The following is an 18,112-nucleotide window of genomic DNA, read 5'->3' as shown; positions in this document are numbered from 1 at the left end:
CATATGCTGAATGGATATCCAAGAATATTCCTATTGTACATTCATTATTACTAAATGATTTTTGGATTTCAGATGTCAAAAAGGATAGACATTCTAAACATCCTTTACCCCTTCTAAAACCTAGCTGCAATGGTCTGAGGATTCCCTTATTTTCTATACGCCATTCCAACCTATTTTTGATCATTGATTCTAAAACTTTACCTACACAAGAGGTGAGGGCAATGGGTCTATAGTTAGTTGCAGTGAGTTTATCTTTCATAGGTTTTAGGATTGGAATTATTAATGACTGTTTCCATTCAATCGGAATGGTCCCTGTATTTAAGCATTTGTTAAAAATTTGTAATAATAGTAATGATCCTGAATGAGGTAGATTTCTAATCATAGAGTATGAAATTAAGTCAAGTCCCGTAGCAGATTCCTTTTTAGAATTGATTATGAATTTGTATTCATTAAAGGTAAAAGGGGAACTTGTATTGCTAGTTTGTATACTTTGTTGATATAACTGTATACTGGGAGGAGCCAAGGAATTCAGTATCTCTTGTGCCATATTAGGATCAGGAAGGGAGTTAATTGGGCTATTACCATATCCAGCTGTTTTCCTAACTTTATCCCATATTGTCTTGATTGGCGAGTTTCTATTAAGGCCTTCTGCAAATTTCCTAAAATTATTCTTTCTTTTTTCTTTAAGGAATCTTCTAGCTATAGCACATTTGTTTTTTACTATTAAATAATTTTGTAAGTTGGGTGTTGATTGGAATTGCTTTGTTGCCTTAATTCTGTCTTTAATGACTTCAGCGCAAGATTCGTCCCACCATGGGATATGATACTGTTTATTAACATTTGATTTGTACAATGGGATGGACAACTGTGCAGCTTCATTTATTAGATCTGCAAATGATCGGTAGTTCTCCCCTGGAAATGATGTAAATGATGACTCTAATACTGAGGTATATTGGTTCCAATTAGCTTTTTTGAAGTTTCTGTTATTCCTTGGTGGCATGTGGATGGTAATGTTTTGGACACCAATTTTGCACATTGTGGGTAGGTGATCACTAAATCCTAGGTCAGGAATTATTTGCCATGATGATCTGGTAGCAATATTCTTAGATGTTATTGTTAGATCCACAGCTGATGATCTTTTTGGAGGTGGTGCTATTCTGGTATATGAACCATCATTTAAAAAAACTAGTTCCAGCTCATCTAACGTTTGGAAGATGTTTCTCCCATTGGAATTATTACAAGGGCTACCCCAAGCCTCATGCTTGGCGTTCAGGTCTCCCATTATTATTACTGGTTTGTTGATTTCCTGGATCAGTTTTATCCATTTTTGTTTAGATATGGTATTTGCATTAAGGACATAGGCATTAAGTAGGTTAATTTGAAATTTAGATAGGAAGATTGCTTGCAGTTGAGAGTTGTTATTAAATTTATTACATACAGATATTTCATAAAATTCTACTTCATTCCTTATAAGGATGGCTATACCACCATATGAATCATCTCTATCATCTCTAATTACTTGATAGCCCTTGCATCTGATTATATGGTTATTATTTAACCATGTTTCATTTAGCAATAATATGTCAGGATTGTATTCTTTGATAATTATTTTTAAGTTATCCACATTAGCATTATATGATCTCATATTCCATTGTATTATAGTCAAAGGAGTGAAAGCTTTATTTGTTATTTTTATTTTGGGCTTAGTATTCTGAAGCATCGGATACTGTCCCATCTTCCATTAACTCATAGGTTATGTTATTTGTTGAGCTGCTTTTAATGGACCGTGGAAGTGATGACGTAGATTTTATTGACATCTGTCAGTTTCACTTTCCAAACAAACCTTGTTTAGTGTGGATAATTTGTATTTTTCGTTATTTTTTCATTTTTTTTACAGAATCTTTCCGCATTTTGCAATATCTAAGTATTCTAATAGTTACTACAACAAGTTTACAATGTTGTGTAAATAATAAAGCATGTTGTTTTATAAAAATAGCAATAAAATGCATGTATCAATAAAGTAAGGTTAGAATGTCTTTAATTTAAACTTTTAAACTATATTTCATAGAAATAGAACACTGAATTATAATGGTATTATCGTAAAAAACACTATACTTAAAAGAAAAAGCAGCAGAGGAAGCAAAATGTTAACTTTATAGAAATTAAAAAGTCTTGAGATTGGACATTCCAACTTTTGTTTGGAAAGGTATTGACAGTTGTGACGTCACACTTCCACTGTCCATTGTTTTATATTGTGATACATTAGATGAGTTAGGGTATAAGTTTCTTAGCAAGTTGTTTACAAAAGATCGTACCATCTCTTTATGTTGTGGTGGTAGTAATGACATTGCATGGGAGATTCCATGTTCAGTTTCCTTATTTGCACTGTAACCTTTTGATGTTGATGGCATTGATTGAGAATTTGTTGCCCAGTTTAATCTTCCCTCCGGATTAATTAATTGAGCACTATGTTGTTTTTTGTCATATTCTGTCATGTTTGGTTTCCTTCTTTTGGTGGGTTGAGATTTGACGATTTGGTTATATTTTGGTATACTTGTGTCATTCTTTATGGCTTCTATTCTTCTTTCTGTGATATCTATTATATTATTAGGCTTGGATTCTGTATGCAAGACAGGAAAATTCTCTTCGTTCAAAGAGTATTCCCTGTTTTCATTTTTTGGTATTTGCATGTTTACTTCATAATATGAGATGTTAGAGAAAGACATTAGGGCTTTTATTTCTTTTTGCCGTTGGAATTCTTTACATTTTTTATCTTTAGAGATATGATCATGATTTTTACAGTGTATGCAGTATGTTTCACAATTCGAGGCTTCCCCGTGTTGGTTTTTCCCACAGTTCTGGCACTTTGGGTTCCCTCTGCATTGATTATTACTGTGACCATATAACAGGCAGTTTCCACACATTAGGACTGGGCTGACATATGGAATAACCTTCATGGGTAATCCATACACCAGCACCTCCCTGGGCAGTGCTTTTCCTGTAAATGTTACGCATATGGTGGTTGTTGGTAGATAGTTTTGTTCTTTTCCCTCTTCGATAATTCTCCTATTTAGTCTTTTTATGTCAATTACTTTACAGGATACTAATTTTGTTTCGATTGCATTTTTAATTTCTACTTCAGATATTTCTTTACATATGTTCCTTATTATACCCTTACATGTGACATTGTGATTTGGGATAAAGACATCATATTGTAAACTTTCCCATCTCTTAATTATCATTCACAAATAGATTTGCCGATTTAAAATCTTTAAAAACAACACCTAACCGGTTTTTCCCTTTACGGTTAAATTTAATAATTTGCTGTAGGTTTAGGTTAAATATTGTTTTAGCAATACTTAAGATGTGAAAATTCCCTATATTTTTGTCTTTTCCCTGTACATATACTTCGAAAGGACCGGAATCATATATATTATATTGGTTATTAATTTTTTTTCCACTTAAATCAGGCGGGGGGTCAGGAGGTTTATCAGGATCGAGGTTAGTGTTAGTGGTCTCCATTTTCGGCTGGAGGAACCGTGCCGTGTATTTTATTACTATTAAGTATGTATGCGGTAGGATCGGGTTACAAACAAAGGATTATTAGTAATAGCCTTATTATCTATAAATACCTTGAGTTTTTCTGCAATAGATGTTATCACAACAACGTTTGAGCACAGAAAACCGGTTATTAACCCTCAATTTTAGTACAGAAATGTCATGAATGACATTTCTCTCAACATGTTGGATGGAGGTAGCGATACATTTTTACGCTACCAAATTTGACAGGCCGCTCCGGAAGTAGCGTATCGGTAGCGGTTTGATTTTGCAGACTTTTACTCAACAGTTGTGGAGCAGCTCCGTCTGCTGAACGCGTACCAAATATCAACCCCCTTAAATCGCAATATTTAATTTACAATGAACATTTAAAGTTATGATCGCCAGCTTTTCATTTTAAACAACACGACGAGCTTTATGACGTCACGCTGCTCGTTCCAGGACAAGAGAACAACGAACTGGCAACACTGTTGCCACAAACTGTCATTCATAATAACACATATTTTTATATGGCTTATTTAGTTATTTATTTATTTATTCTAGCTTGAAGAAGACATGGATAACTATGTTAAATACAAGTTAATGGGTGGTCAGAAAAAAATGAAAACTAATGTAGTGCCTCATATATTTGATTGCCAGCAAAATAGAAAAAGATCGTTTGAAAATCATCCCACTGCTGCAGGTACTAAGAGAACTGCAAAAATAATTGTTGATGAAGCTATTTCTTTGGTGCCACAAGATCCAGTTTGTATTCAGGAGAATTTGGAGATAGTTGCATGTGGTAGTAAGACCATTCACCCTATGGAAATTCAGCTGGAAACAAATGACATTGAAGTTTCGAAAAGGGATGTCTCTTCACAAACCTGTCCTAGTGTTAGGACTAAAGATGTTCAATGTAACCTACAGTGTGGATTTACAGTAGGGTTATCACCAATCAAAATTATTCCAGTCAACGTAGAGATGAAGCCATCAACAAGTTATGTGGCCAATATTTCTGAAACTACTCTAAGCATACAAAGTAGTGATCATGAAAATTTTAGTGAAAGTAGTGAGTATACTTTAACGCCCAGTGAAGTGAAAAAACTTAATGATGAAAAGAGAACTGAATTTAAAAATATGACAATGAATTGTACAATCACAAAGTTACAAAACAGATCTAGATTGTAGACCTTTCTTTTATAGCTCTAGCAGATGATTTTGGCATAACTGAAAGTTATGCTTCAAAAATATTTTCGAAATCTGTTCCAATTATAAGTAAATATTTAAGAAAATGTATAATACAACCTCAGGTTTCATTCGTGAAATCAAATTTACCAATATCTTTTCGAGCTTGATATTGTAATGTTTATTGTATAATTGATTGTTTAGAAATAGAGATAGAGAAACCAACAGATGCAGTGAAACAATCTTTAACATGGTCGGAATATAAAAAATGTAATACACTTAAATATTTAATATGTTGCACTCCTGATGGTATCATAAATTATATATCTACAGCATTTGGGGGTCATACATCTGATGCTGTCATTGCAGAACATAGTGGTTTTTTAAATATTTTACCAACAAAAGTTGCTGTTATGGCAGATAGGGGATTTAAACATATTGACCATTTACTTATGTCTAAAGGTTGTGTCCTAATTAGGCCACCGAGTGTCTCTGTATGTACAAAACCTAGTAAAGATGAGGTATTTGAGACCAAACGAATAGCTAGCTTGAGAATTCATGTGGAAAGAGTTATTCGTAGATTGAGAGAATTTTCAATTTTAGCACCACATGCATGTATTGATAATAAATTGTTGTGTTATTCAGATAATATTATCAAAATAGTGTGTGGATCAATAATCAACTTGCAATCAGGAATAATTTCAGGACGTTAACTTTTTGTAGGTTTTACTTTTATACTTTATAGGTAGTTATTTAGTTTTAGAAAAAAATTTTAGAATGTTTTTAAGAAAATGGTTGGTAAAAACCTGATATTTCATCTTATTACTATTTGCAATATATATTATGTTCAATAAAATATAAGCAATAAATGTATGCAAGTAACATTTATTTTGTTTTATTTCACAATTACACCAGATTCCCAAGTGCATCTATCTAGGGATTGGTCAAGGTCAAACACAGTAAAAGTGATTTAATAAAAACAAATCAAACTAATATCCTCCTGCAAGTGGTTTTATTATTCATACCTTAATTATAGGTACATACCTACATTATACTTTATATATTTATATTTCATATAGATAGATAGATAGATCTTTATTTAAATAGAAAACCTATTATATATACAATATAAAGAAAGTACACTATAAATGTTTGATACATATATATTGTGTAAGTAACATTTTGAAATTATTGAGACTAGTACATTTTTTTACAGATGTTGGTAACTGATTAAATTTAAGGAAGATTTTAAAAAAGAGCAAATTCTTCATACTTTTATACATAGTTTTAGTTACATATATGTCATCTAAACCTCGGGTATTATAAGAATGAATACTTTTGTTGAAAGAAATGAATTCTTCAAAATATTCAGGTGATAAGCCATTTACTATTTTGAAGACCAAAATCATGGTGAAAAAAACAGTCTATTTTCAACAGAGAACCAATTTAGAGTATTTAACATCCTCCCAATTGGGGTATGTTAAATAAGATTGATGAGCAATAGTCAAAATGAGGTTGAATAATTGTGTAAGTTTTTTTGATATTTTTTTATGAATGTACTCGAAGTGACTCTCAAAATTCAGAATATTGTCAAGCTGGCATCCCAAATATTTAACTGTTGTGACAATTTCAATTTTTTCATTATTAATATTTAAATTTATGATTTCAGATATAAATATATATATATATATATATATATATATATATATATATATATATATATATATATATATATATATATATATATATATATATATATATGGATTTGCTTGATATGCACTTCGCTTGTGCCGCTGGTTAATAATCAAACTCCGTGCGAAAACAAAACTGACTTTATTTTGAATTACACAATACATATAATATGAACGCTAATAAGTATTATGTTCGCTCGCGCTGAATGCTGTGTCACCGATCTCGTCTCGTATTTGAGTGCTGTCTGTCGTCTTTGGGGTGCCTTAAGGGACTCGTCTTATCTTCACATATGGCATAATATATCTTCCTACGCTACTATGTTGCCGGGTTGTAAAAATGCATAAAATAAACTTGAATTGGATAGAGGCGTGAACATGGCCCCCGCCTTGGCAAACACTGCCAACAAAATCGTCTGCTAATGCTAAATGTTCAAATGTTTAAACTACACTTAGTCCGAAACGGGTAGCGGACACACCTTGGAAAAAGAACGAGTTATGATACCATTGTCTGTCTTTATTCTAAAAACTCTGGCTACACCATCACTGCCGCGTAAAAGTTCGATCACGCGACCTAACTTCCACCTTAATGGAGGTAAATTGTCCTCTTTTATGAGCACTAACGTGTTTTCCGCAACTTCACCGTTAGTAGTAGTCCATTTCGTGCGTTTTTGTAGTTCGGAGATGTATTCTTTGTTCCATCGTTCCCATATATGCTGAGAAAGCTGCTGAATATGCTGGAATTTTGAGAGCCGATTAACTGGAACATGACGCAAATCTGGATCTGGATTGGTAATAAGTGGTCTTCCGATGAGAAAAATGTGCAGGAGTTAATGGGGAGAGATCATTTGGATCACAGGATAAAGGATGAATCGGTCGGGAATTTATTATAGCTTCAATCTGCACAAGCAACGAATAAAATTCCTCGAACGTTAAGTGCGCGTTTCCCAAAACTCTATGCAAATGATGCTTAACTGTTCTTACTCCGCTTTTCCACAGTCCGCCAAAATGTGGAGAATAGGGAGGTATGAAGGACCACGAAATATTATTCTTTAGCAAGGATTCCCTTATCGCGGGAGTGTGCTGCTCTAAAAATTTTATTAACGATTTTAACTCCGAACTAGCTGCTATAAAATTGGTTCCATTGTCGGAAACCATCTTTTGAGGCTTGCCTCTTCGCGCAATAAATCTTTTAAAGGCCAACAGAAATGATTCCTTAGACAGTTCTGTAACTAATTCTAAATGTATGGCCTTCGTACAAAAACAAATAAAAAGACACATGTAACTCTTTATTAGTTTACAACCTCGATCCTTTCTATCGCGAATTAAGAAAGGGCCCGCATAATCTACACCTGTTACAATAAACGGTGGGCCACCTGCGAGACGCTGGGCAGGTAGGTCACCCATTATTGGCTGAATGGATTTAGATTTTAATCTAAAACATTTTACACATTTGTGTACGGTACGTCGCGCTAAATTCCTTCCTGATAACGGCCAGAAAGTTTCTCTTATAGTTGCAAGTAAAAGCTGAGGACCAGCATGCATAAGATCCTTGTGAAAATGATTAAATATTAACGATGTTACTATATGATCTGCCGCTAAAATGATGGGATGTTTTTTGTCATATATATATATATATATATATATATATATATATATATATATATATATATATATATATATATATATCTACGGCATTAAGTGAACTCCGCCCATGTTAAAATTCAGGTTCAATTGAGCTCCGTGGTCAAGTGGATACCGATATACGGAGCTCACTTGACAATTCCGTAATATTGGTTCAGTCGATTCATCAACATGTAGAGTTTAATAATTTATAAAAATTTTTTGGAGCCCGTAAATACCCCTGTATCATAAATGTATATCGCTTAGTTCACGTGTATATATTATAGGGGTCGTTCAGATCTTCTTCATTGTATATTTGAACCATACGTTTATCGGTTTAAGTAAGCTCTGAGAGTTTGGCAACTGTGCGATTATACCGTATATTTTCAACATATACCCTGAACGGTTTATATGGGCTCCTTATTTTTATCTACTGTTTGTAGACAGTGGAATGTCATACGCATTACACTGTGTAACAGAGGATATCATATTACCTGGTATAACTAAGTACTAAAATGTAACTGGTTCTTTAAAAAACAGGTATGTAGATACAAAAGGATTTGGGCTTATTATTGAATGGAATGTTCGCTTGCATCGAAAATTTTATTTTTTCTGTATTTTTAAAGATGTTGTTTTTTTATTTAATATAATTTTATTAGTTCAATGCCGAATTTGATGTTTTTTTTAATTACAGAAATTTCGTAATATATTTTGTTTACTTGAGTATGTCTTTGTACATTTTATGTAAGCATCTGAATAATAAAAACTACTTTTATTTTATCCAATCTTCTGCGATAAATTGTATAAAGCTTTTTTAATATTTTAGTTCTGGTCTTATTTGTGTACTACATATGATATCTCGATAGAAGGTTATCTCAAAATATTATAGTATAAGAATATAGTATATTCGGCAGCAGAAGCATATAGTACAAGCGTCTATGTTTTAAGGGCGGAAGGACGTGCGCCTCATTTTTAGCTGACAAGCTTTCGAAGAATATTTCTGGTCCTCAATTTACCTTTTAGTTTTAAACAATAATCTGTGACTGACCCGGTGTGATACAAACTATTATCAAGGAATTTATAGGAAGTCTACAGTTCAATGATTTTATGACAAGATTGGATGTTCAGTTTTGTGAAAACGTCTATGTCGAGAAAATTGAAGGAGCACCCACGAGTTTTTCAGGGGTTTTGGCTGAAAATTGATTCATAGTTTATTTTTATTGTGCAATAATAGGTGTCTCGTCTATATAATAGAAGTCCTAGCATCTACCGGTATGGATCGTTTGTTTGTGTAAATGTTATACAGTGTAGGTGCCTTTATGCTACCCCAAGCGAGACCGTTCTTCATCTGCTATTCTTAACATTGAGTGATACAAAAAATATTCTCTTGTGTAGGCATACGCAAATAATATAAGTGAGTTTGTTATCTAAGGGGATATCATATAGTTTTTCGAGAAATATTTTGTAATTTAAGGTGTCGTAAGCGGCATTTGGATTGAAAAATACCACCCCTGATACCCGATATTTTTCGTACCCGTCTTTGATGTGTTGGGTAAGATTTAGCATTTGTAATGTACCTGATCTTCCCTATCTATAGCCACTTTTGTCTTTTAATTTGAGCTTTTCTTCAAATATCGGTGAAATCATATTAACGATCTTGTGCAAAATTATTTTAAATAGCTGACAAAATAAAGATATTGGCCGATAGTTTTTGTGGTCGTTGGAGTTTTTGCCAGGTTTAAGCAAGGTAACAACTTTGGCTTGTCTCTAGATTTTGGGTGTTTCCATAATTTGAATACAGTTGTTCAACATCCGGATAAGCCATTGTGGTGTTTTTGGTCCAGATTTCGTAATAAGCTTTGTGCTCAGATCCTCAATGTCGGTAGTTGTATTATTTTTCATTAAATATGTAGATGGTGGATCCAAGCTCAACATCGTTGAAAGTTTCTCTGAAAGCTGACTGGTTTTGTCCTTTCTTACTTTGAGTTATTCTTTGCTTTTTTTCCGACAGAGATAGCATGTCTATATCCATAATGTGGTTTTAAGCGATAAGCTTTATTCCAAATACCCTACGTTAGGCCCTATATGTGTTTCCTGCACTAGAAATAAGTCAGATTCGTGTTTAGCGCATATGTCTGATAAGTTTAAGTAAAGTAAAGTTTCTTGATCTCTAGATATACCCTTAACAGTTATAAACATATGTTATTAGAATAGTTGGTCCTAAAAAGGACCAATTTGACAAAATCATATTAAAGGGGTGAATGAAGAATTAGCCGATTAATTATTTAATCATTACCCTGGGTATACACGATTGTGGTGGTTTTCTTAGTACTTAAATTTTCGTAAAGGCTCGTTCTTTGAACCCCATAAGTAATGCCTAATATTTTACTTTTTATTGAAAATTTAAATTTTACATGCCGTGTATTACTTTTTGACGATATTTCGAATCAGATTTGTATAGTAATAATTTAAGGTATTAAAGAGCCTGTTTGTGGAAAATAAATAAGTTTGTGATATCGTTCGCAACTCATATATAGATAATAAAAAAATAAAAACAGTTAAAATAGGTGTAAAAAATTTCAACTTCATACATCGGCGCCATTGTTCAGGTGATGGGTTTATCACAGATATCAAAGGTTACATTTTAATTCAAGGTTCTATTTGCGTATTTTCAATATTAAAAGAGTAGGAAAAGACACGTTTATGCTTTTATTTTTTTTTTTTTTAAATCTATTCTATTTTCTTTCTAGAGTTCCGTCTTTTTTGAACGACCTGTGGTCTTTTTTTAATTGGGCACTTGTCCAAGGCTATGACAAATACTTTGTCCTCTGCTATTCTAAATTAATATGACTGATTCATTATTTTCTCTAAACACTCTGTCCTCTGCTATTCTACATTAATATGACTGATTCATTTTCTCTTCCTTGCAGCTATTTTAATGTTTATCCTGTGTATCTTTTTCTTCTTCTTCTTCTTTTTTTTATATAGACATGACTCTGTCTGTTTTTCAATGTGCCTCCAGTAAGTTGCCGTTCCATGGTTTTCGTGGTCTTCCTACTGATCGTCTTCCTATTGGGTAACCGTCTCTTGGCGTGTCTACTACTCTATTTGTTGTCATTCGGCTCATATGATCGTTCCATTCTACTCTTCTATTTCTTAACCAGTTCTTGATGTTCTTCACCTTGCATCTACATCGTATATCTGTACTTCTAGCTCTGTCCCATAGTGTCTTACCATCAATTTTTATAAGTGTTTTTATCTCTGTTGTTTCTAACATCCTTTTTGTCCTTCTGTGTCAGGTCTTGTTTCTGCTGCGTATGTCATTATTGTAAATTTTGTAAATTCTGCCTTTGGTTTCTTTCCCGATATTTTTATTTCTTCATATTGTTTCATTTAGGCAGCCTGCGGCTCTGTTTGCTCCATTCAGTGGATCTTCCACTTAAGTTTCGAGCTTTCCGTAGCTAGATAATGTGATACCTAGATATTTAAACTTCATCACTTGTTCTATTATCTGACCTTCCAGCTCCAATTAACATATTAGTAAACTTGCTGTTGTAACCATGCATTTTGTCTCTTTTGAGGAAATTAACATGTTAAATTTTCTGGCGGTTATATGAAATTGGTGTAGCATACGTTGTAAATAATCTTTACTTTGAAATAATAGTATTGCGTCGTCTGCATAGCAGATTATTTTAATTTGTTTTTCTCCCATTTGGTATCCTCTTTTATTTCTTACTTTTTTATTATTTCATCCATAATCCGGTTGAACAATAGAGGACTCAGGAAATCTCCCTGTCTTATCCCATTACCAGTTTCAATAGGGTCGGTTAGTTCTTCTTTTACTTTTACTTTTATTGTGTTGTTTTGGTATATTTTACATTTTCGATTGTTTTGATTATTCAATGAAATTGACATTAATTTGATAGTTTCCATTTTATTAGTAGGTACTGATGGTATATAACTAGCATCTGTTGGTACTATATATCAATTTGAACATGTGGAAGTAAGAGCACTCTCTTGTTAGTAATTTCAGTGTAAATTATGACGAAACCAGAAATAACCCATAATATTATCCCACACCTCAAAGGTCTGCCTCGCTGTATCTGGGAGACGCAATAATTCGCTTTTGATAGATATAAACAACAACCCACTAAGACGAACACAACATAAATAAAAAAAATCCGTCAACCTGTCAATAGGGACATACAATATTAGATCGATGTCTACGGATGAATAAGTACATGAACTGGAAGAAGAATTAACAAACATAAAATGAGATATAATAGGCCTATCAGAAACTCGACGAAAAGAAGAAACCCGAATACAGCCTATGTCATACTTAAAATAAGAAGAACATTAATTAAAATTATCTAGGTATATTCCCCCACGACAGCTTATGATGACGAAGATATCAAACTATTTTATGAAGATATATCAAAGACTATGGAAGAACATAAAAATCGTCTTTTACTAGTAATTGGAGATTTCAATGCCAAACTGGGTAGAAAACTAAACAATGAAGAAACTAAAATAGGAGATTTCGGCTATGGTCAGAGAAATGATAGAGGTGCTACTTTGATGAACTACCTAGAAGAAAAGCATCTATACGCAATGAACTCCTTTTACAAAAAGAAGCCCCAACGAAAGTAGACATGGGTCAGCCCTAATGGATTCACAAAAAATGAGATCGACTACATACTGTCCACGGAACGATATATCATTAAAGATGTAACAGTTCTTAACAGATTCACAACAGGTAGCGATCACTGGATGGTCAGAGCAAAAATTAGTGTTGACGGTAACTATGAAATGAAAAGAAAAATAATTAAAAACTAGGATCTAGTAGATAGAAACAAACTAGGGCAATATAAAGAGATATACAAAGACCTATAAAAAGAACAACTTACTTAAAAATTAGACAGTGATGACAAAGATATAGATGAAATAGACAACTTACTTACAGCAACGATGATTACATCAGGAAAAGAAATAGCAAAAAAGGATCTAAAAAAGAACAATTATATATCAACAGAAACAAAGAAGCTTATGGATAAAAGAAGGAAGCTATAGAATATGTAGAAATCAATAAAACAATAAGCAGAATAATAAGAAAAAATAAGAGAAAAGAACAAGAAATAAAAATATAAAAAGTAATACAAAACAACAAAAATATGAAATGCTTAAGACCGAAATTAGGTAAGTGTGAAATAAACAAAAAAAAAAGATGAAAACGGACTAGAAACAAACGTTAAAGATGACATTATAAATATTATCCACCATTTCTACTCAGAACTATATAAAACAAAAAAGGAACCACCAGAAACAATTAAAAACCAACTTAAGGCTAAAGTAAAAAATGTCAACTCAGAGCTACAGCCAGAAATAAGCAAATCAGAAATAAAGAAGGCATTGAAAGAAATGAAAAACAACAAATCGCCTGTAAAAGATGGAATAACTGCAGATATGCTGAAATATGGTGGAAAAGTGGTAATTAACACTCTACATTCCGTTTTTAACAAGATATTAAAAGAAAAAAGAATCCCAAATAACTGGAAGGAATCCGTAACCATTATCCTACACAAGAAAGGGGATAAAGCAGATATAAAAAACTACCGTCCTATAACACTCCTCAATGTAATGTATAAACTCCTAACAAAAATTTTAACCAATAGATTGACGACAAAATTCGATGGATACCAGTCAAAAGAACAAGCTGGTTTTAGAAAGGGATTCAGCACAAGTGACCATTTACTAAGTATGAAAATACTTATAGAACGAGCAAATGAATAATGAAAAATGAATAAGAAAATGAATTGACCACAGATATACGGAACTAATAGCCAATATATATAAGGAAGCCAAAACAACAATTAAAGTATATGAATAAACAAAATCAATACAAATAAATAGAGGCGTGAGACAGGGTGACACAATATCACCGAAACTTTTCAATCAGGCTCTGGAAGATATTTTTAAAAGATCAGAATGGGATGAAAAAGGTATAAAAATTGGTGGACAACGCTTGAACCATCTAATATACGCTGATGACATCGCATTGATAACAGATAAATGAGAATAATTATTTGAAATGATGAAAGAACTGGACGTAGAAGCTGGAAAGATAGGCCTCAATATGAATTACAGCCAGACCAAAATTATAACAAATACAGATGAAAACATCACAATGAGGATCGGACAAGATGAAGTAGAACAAGTTCAGGATTATATATATCTGGGTCAAACTATAAAACGTAACAAAGAAAACCAAACAGCAGAGATAAAAAGACGAGTTAGACTGGCATGGGCGGCATTTGGCAAACTAAGCTACATTCTTAAAAACAAAAGATATCCAAAGTATCTTAAGACCAAAGTATACAATCAATGCGTACTCCCTGTTCTAACTTATGGTTCCCAAACGTGAACATTTACAAAAGTAAACATGGACATAACCATAAAAACCCAAATAGCAATGGAAAGACAAATATTGCACATAAGACTAATGGATAAAAAGGGAAACGAGTGGATAAGAGAGAAAACAAAAGTGAGGGATGTTAGACAAGAAGTTGCAAAATTGAAATGGAGATTTGCCGGTCACAATATAAGACAAAAAGAAGACCGATGAAACAAAATTCTTATAAGTTGGAGACCGTGGGAATATAAACGAAGCAGAGGAAGGCCCCAAATGAGATGGGCAGATGATATCAAGAAGCACGCGGGCTCTAGGTGGATGACTATAATTGAATAGTATAGGGTATCCAACATTTTAATTAACGGTATGTCAGAGTTTTATTAATTTTTATATATATTTGCAAAATGAAGAAGAAAGTTCAGTACAGGCAGTTAAACAGCTGATCTGTCAATTTAGAAGTAAGAGCAAGTACCAACTTGCTGAAAAGCATACCATACACAAAAGGGATAATAAAATGTACTGCACAAACTATAGCGATATAAGCTATATATCTATTAATTATTAGGATATACAGTATTTTTTCTAATACACCTGGAACGATTGAGTGAATAGGTGAACTATCAAATAGGAGACTATTAGTATGGAATAAGAAAAACTAATAAATCGTTGATCAATTATTCACTATTAGGCAGTTAATGAGAAATGTTGGGAATACAAAAAAAAACATTAAACTAGTTATTTATAGATTTTAAACAAACACTGATATAATCATAAGAATAAAACTATGAAATACCATGGCAGAACTAGGCTTACCTAATAAACTAATTTAACAAGGAGTAATCTACAAGTAAAGTATCTTACTGTCGACTTATTTTCAAATGTACTGCAAAGAGCTCTAAAAAATGTGAACGAATTATTAACAGCTGTTTTGAAAACTAAATATTATGAGACGAATTGGGGATATTATATTACACAAACTAAACCGCTTGCTTACAAAAAATATTAGGAAAATATGATACGACGGAAAAGACTAATGACTTTACAGCTAATTGCCACATAAGTATCAATGTAACTATAGCTCGCAAAATAGGTTCAGTTACATTGCAATTTTTAAATTTTTCGTGATAAAATGAAGTGATTGATTGTTGTTTTGAAAAGGTAAGTTGTTTTTTATTTTTGTATTCCTGTCATCTGATATTGTAATATCAACAATATTTTTCATAATAGGTATATTCTGAAATGCGCTTTCTCTTACTGATAACGAACAAAAGTTTTATTAACTTCTCGTTAATATAATTATGAAGGAATTTAGATTTTTATCTTGTTCTTACTATAGTGCTAAAGCACAAATGTAGTCATAGTCTACCGTATTTTTTTCATAGTGGTCATAGTTTTTAATTGTAGTATAGCTTATGTGTTTATAATAACTAGCGCATAGAAAATAATAAAATTTTTTACCCTGTGCTTTATGTTTATTATCCTTTATTGTATTGGAACATCTAGAAGTATAGCATATATTTTAAATAATAAAATAATTTAATAATAAAATTTTGTACCCTGTGCTTTATGTTTATTATCCTTTATTGTATTGGAACATCTAGAAGTATAGCATACATTTTAATTACTGAACAAAAGAGAAAATAAAAACACTTTTTGTGGTGTGCCACTTAACCATACACAAAATTGTACAAATAGTCAAATGGTAGTAAAAGTTTCCGATATAGGCCGCCAGACGGCAGAGGCACCGCCGCGCTCGATGTCTATACTATGAAATGTTTTTCATATAGTTTTCGGATCAGATTTTTTCAAAACATCAAACTACATCTTCTTTTTGCCTTTCTTTACTTAGGCTAACCGCTACTGTTTTTTTCTTCAGCGTTTCTTCTTAATCTACATTAATGTTATTATATTTACAATTCTTTCTGGAACGAGCTATAATTTTTCTCAAATAACCATTTTGTGTGGTTTAGTCGACTTAAGGTTTAGCATGCTTTGTCAGATGCTCTTTAAAGTCTCTTTTAATATTAATATCGTTTGAGAAATTTTTCCCAGATACTTATATTTAGTTTGATTTTCAATCTTCTTTTAATGTTAGTTTAAATGGTCCAGTAGTGTGTTCGTAAAGTTCAGTTATAAGCAAAATTAGGTGTTGTTGTACACCTAATTCTTTTAGTATCAGTCATAAGTGTATCCAGTTGACTCTGTCGAACGCTTTACCATAATCTATAAAACAAATCCATAGTGGGATATTGAATTCCCTAGACTTTTATACTTTTTTTGGACTATTATAATAATAGCTTTAAAATTAAATGTTTAGTGAAAATCTCTACGCGACTTTAACGCATTAAATATTTTAAATCAAAATCGACATATCTATTGAAATTAGACAGTAAAAAAGTATGTTATTAAAGATTGATTCATAAATTATTGTAGTTTAAATTCAACTACGCTATAAAACAAACATTGCATGTCATAAACGGCAGTAATCCAAAAATTACAAAGATCTCCCTGTTGTTTGAGTTTTCTTTAATTATATTAATAGGGTAACAAGCATTATAATCCTACCGAAGGGGCTTCTACTTTCATCTGTTACACGATTACTCTATCCGATCTACGTACATTTATGAACTAAATGTTTTAGTGACAATGCCTTTTAATAAAAAATACTAATTAATAAAAATGGAAACTTAACTTTTCCACGTTTATAATAGACACTTTCTTATGTTTAAAAATATATAAAACAAGTAATATAAATTACCGCCTTGTTTATTAAAACTAAAAAGTAAAATAAAGTTATGTGTCGGTTAACAATTTATATTTAACTACATTAGCCAAATAATCCTGAAATTCCTCCATGACTAAATTGATGGATATTTAAATAAATTTCAAGTTTCCTTTTTTTTTTTTTTTTCCTAAGTTAATGGCACTGGCAAAGCCAAAAGGCCAGTCAAGTTTTCTCATAGTTTTATCATCCATTTCCATTGTTTACATTATATACATATTAATATTTTATACATGTTAAATTGGGATACCATATTTTTAGTGTGTTAGTAAATGCCTAAATATTTTGGTTACTTATTTTCATTTTTAATGTTTTTTTTTTGATATCAGTTGTAACGTTGTAACTATTCTTTTATTTTTATTTTTAATTTCTTTTTATTAGTATTTTTTTTTATTGTTTAATATTATTCATTTATCGGTTTGATTTTTTTTTTGTTTTTGTATATATTGTTTTTTTTTTTGTTTTATTTTTTTTGTTTTTTTTTATTTTATTTTTTTGTTTGTTTTTTTTTCGTTTTAGGCTTACAAATTTATTCATATGTCGCAATACTGCTTACAAAGTAATATTAGTAGATTTTACATACTGATATATGATGTTGTAGATACTATTATCCTCTAATGTCAATAGATTTGAAACATTTATTGGAAATTTCATTTTGTACGATATTAAATTTTGATAGAACTGATCAATTTCTAATTTTTTTAACGGGCATTCTAAAAGAATATGTTGTAAATCGGCAATTTCATCACATAGACATTTATTATTATCTAACAAACCTATTTTATGTTTATAAGCTGGAAATAGTGCATGATTGCAGCGCATTCGACTTATTATCCGAATAATTGATCGATTACGTGTATTCTCAAACCATGGTTTGTCCCTTATTTT

The sequence above is a fragment of the Diabrotica undecimpunctata genome, unplaced genomic scaffold, assembly GCF_040954645.1.
Source record: "Diabrotica undecimpunctata isolate CICGRU unplaced genomic scaffold, icDiaUnde3 ctg00000568.1, whole genome shotgun sequence".
Taxonomy (NCBI): Eukaryota; Metazoa; Arthropoda; class Insecta; order Coleoptera; family Chrysomelidae; genus Diabrotica; species Diabrotica undecimpunctata.
This window is presented reverse-complemented; position numbering follows the sequence as displayed.